Below are 3,581 nucleotides of genomic sequence, written 5' to 3'. Positions count from 1 at the left end.
TAGTGGCTTCTCTCAAGAGCACAAGTATTTTATGGTGGGTGAAGAAATTACTGTTGAGCAATTGACAGAATTGAGCATAGTTATGAGAATATCTAGGTATGATCATGTATATAGGCATCACGTCCGAGACAAGTAGACCGACTCCTGCCTGCATCTACTACTATTACTCCACACATCGACCGCTATCCAGCATGCATCTAGAGTATTAAGTTCATAAGAACAGAGTAACGCCTTAAGCAAGATGACATGATGTAGAGGGATAAACTCATGCAATATGATGAAAACCCCATCTTGTTATCCTCGATGGAAACAATACAATACGTGCCTTGCTGCCCTTACTGTCACTGGGAAAGGACACCGCAAGATTGAACCCAAAGCTAAGCACTTCTCCCATTGCAAGAAAGATCAATCTAGTAGGCCAAACCAAACTGATAATTCGAAGAGACTTGCAAAGATAACCAATCATACATAAAAGAATCAGAGAAGATTCAAATATTGTTCATAGATAAACTTGATCATAAACCCACAATTCATTGGTCTCAACAAACACACCGCAAAAGAAGATTACATCGAATAGATCTCCACAAGAGAGGGGGAGAACTTTGTATTGAGATCCAAAAAGAGAGAAGAAGCCATCTAACTAATAACTATGGACCCATAGGTCTGAGGTAAACTACTCACACTTCATCGGAGAGGCTATGATGTTGATGTAGAAGCCCTCTGAGATCGATGCCCCCTCCGGCGGAGCTCCGGAACAGGCCCCAAGATGGGATCTCGTGGATACAGAAAGTTGGGGCGGTGGAATTTGGGTTTTGTCTCTGTTTCTGATCGTTTGGGGGTACGTAGCTATATATAGGAGGAAGAAGTACGTCGGCGGAGCAACAGGTTATCCACGAGGGTGGAGGGCGCGCCTGGGGGGGGGGGGTAGGCGCGCCCCCTACCTCGTGGCCTCCCTGTTGGTTGCTTGATGTAGGGTCCAAGTCTCCTGGATCTTGTTCATTCCAAAAATCACGTTCCCAAAGGTTTCATTCCGTTTGATATTCCTTTTCTTCAAAACCCTAAAATAGGCAAAAAACAGCAATTCTGTGCTGGGCCTCCGGTTAGTAGGTTAGTCCCAAAAATAATATAAAAGTGTATAATAAGGCCCAATAATGTCCAAAACAGTAGATAATATAGCATGGAGCAATCAAAAATTATAGATACGTTGGAGACGTATCAAGGCCCACCTCTCGCCTAGGTGGTCTCCGCCTTCCCTGTCGCTCCGCCTCAAACTAACAGTTGGGGCCGTCAGGAACCTGGGCCCACCACTACCTGGGTGGAACCACCTGCCCCTCTAGCCCCCAACATTGGAATCACTTGCGGGCACTCAATGAGCCGACCCGACTTTAGTCACAACATGTATCGTATGTATGTATAGTATATACCCGTGATCAACACCCGACGTGATCACGGCCCGATAGTACAGCATGGCAGATTGACAAGAATGTAGGGCCACTGATGATAATCTAGCATCCTATACTAAGCATTTAGGATTGCAGGTAAGGTATCAACAGTTGTAGCAACAATGACAGGCTATGCATCAGAATAGGATTAACGGAAAGCAATAACATGCTACACTACTCTAATGCAAGCAGTAGAGAGAAGAATAGGCGATATCTGGTGATCAGGGGGGCTTGCCTGGTTGCTCTGACAAGAGAGAGGGGTCGTCAACACCGTAGTCGTACTGGGTAGCAGCGACGTCGGTCTCGATGTCTAGCGAGAGAAGAGGGGGAAGAAACAATAAATATTAAGCAAACAGATGCATAGTGATGCATGACATGACAAGTAGCGGTACTAGGGGTGCCCTAACGCGGTATGAGGTCGTACCGGTGAAGGGGGGGGGGAACATCCGGGAAAATATCCCTGGTGTTTCACGTTTTCGGACAGATGAACTGGAGGGTGAAAGTTGCATGTTCGCTATGCTAGGGATGCGTGGCGGACGAACGGGCTGCGTATCCGGATTCGTCTCGTCGTTCTGAGCAACTTTGTACAAAGTATTTTCATCCGAATTACGAATTATTTTCTATGATTTTTCAAAGATTTAACCTTTTCTAGAAATTCCTGGGATTAAACTTAATTCTAAAATATACATGAAAAGGCTAGGTGCACCCGGTCCAGTGCACCCGACAATGCACCAGAGGCTGACAGTGGGGCCAGGTCAATGGCCTAGTCAGCAATTGACTGGTCAGTTTGACTAGTTAAAGGGGTCTAGTGGGACCCTCCTGTCAGTGACACATGTATATATAAACGGTTATTTGTATTAAACTAGTTAGTGGTGGGGCCCTAATGTCAGTGTCTATTAGTATTAGACTAATTATCCAAATAGACTAATTACCCTACTTAATTAACCGGGCCGGCCCCACTTGACAGGGCACAAATCGTGCCCTTCCACAGCCGAGCACGCATGGGAGCAGAGTGCTCCGGCGGCCATGGCAAGAAGCAACGGCAAGCGCTGCCGACAGAAGGCGCGGTTGGCGCTGGTGCTGGGCGGCAGCGGCAGGCGACGCAGCAGCGGCAGCGCGGCGCGGGTGCGTCAGACGATGAGCAACAGCTCGCAAGCGGGAGGGGCGCGGGAGCGCGGGTCAGCACGGCGCGGGGGCTGCGGGGCGTGGCCAGGCGGAGGCGAGCAGCAGCGGTAGGGCAAGCACGCTAGGGGCGGTGAGCAGCAGCGAGATTGGCCGGGCACAGCGGGCGAGCGAGCAGAGGCAGGCAACGGTGAGCGTGGGCGCGGGCGGCGCCGGGTAGTAGCAGGTGTAGCGGTGGGCACGGATGAGCGGCCTAGCGAAGCATCGTGTGCGCTTGCGGGTGTGGGCTGGCCATGGCCGGGTGCGGCCAAACAAGGCAGGAAATGGCCACGGAACGCGACGAGCACGGACAGGGGGGAACGACGAGTGGAGCTCTGGCAATAGCGACCTACGGCAAGGGAAGGAAGGGGGAAAGCTAGGGGAAGGGAGGAGGCTCACTAGGGAGGCTGGGGTTTGGCTCAGGGAAGCCGAGGTTGTCGGGGCGGGGGCGGCGCAAATTGGCGTCGAGCAGCGGCGGATCCCGTTGAATAAGACCGGACGAAGGCGAAGCTACGGAGCGGCTCCGGGCAAGTAGGTCCCCGCACAGGATGCAGCGGTCGACGGCACCTCCATCAGGCATCAACAAGAGGTGCAGGGAGGCCGGTGGCCGCGTGGGCGAGCTCGGTCATGGTGGCGGCGATTCGGTCGAGAGGGAGAGGGAGAGAGAGAGAGAGAGAGAGAGAGAGAGGAAAGCGGGCGATGTAGAGGGGGAAGAGGGGATAGGGTTTGACCACGGGGGTCGTGGGGGGGGGGGAACGACGAGTGGAGCTCTGGCAATAGCGACCTACGGCAAGGGAAGGAAGGGGGAAAGCTAGGGGAAGGGAGGAGGCTCACTAGGGAGGCTGGGGTTTGGCTCAGGGAAGCCGAGGTTGTCGGGGCGGGGGCGGCGCAAATTGGCGTCGAGCAGCGGCGGATCCCGTTGAATAAGACCGGACGAAGGCGAAGCTACGGAGCGGCTCCGGGCAAGTAGGTCCCCGC

The 3,581-nt window shown here is 52.9% G+C and overlaps 1 long non-coding RNA gene across 1 annotated transcript; it reads right to left on the bottom strand.

Annotated features, from left to right (window-relative positions):
• Positions 1-495: 495 nt before the first annotated feature.
• Positions 496-3,286, bottom strand: LOC147978797 (uncharacterized). The gene is made up of 2 exons (XR_015599630.1): positions 3,003-3,286; positions 496-1,752 (listed from the first exon to the last, which is right to left on the bottom strand). It is a non-coding gene; the product is annotated as an uncharacterized LOC147978797 (long non-coding RNA).
• Positions 3,287-3,581: the final 295 nt, after the last annotated feature.

Source organism: Triticum urartu, chromosome 3A (genome assembly GCF_056163025.1).
Source record: "Triticum urartu cultivar PI428250 chromosome 3A, HENAU_Tu73, whole genome shotgun sequence".
Classification (NCBI taxonomy): Eukaryota; Viridiplantae; Streptophyta; class Magnoliopsida; order Poales; family Poaceae; genus Triticum; species Triticum urartu.
The sequence above is the reverse complement of the archived record's forward strand: the minus strand, read 5'-3'. Positions and strand labels throughout refer to the sequence as shown.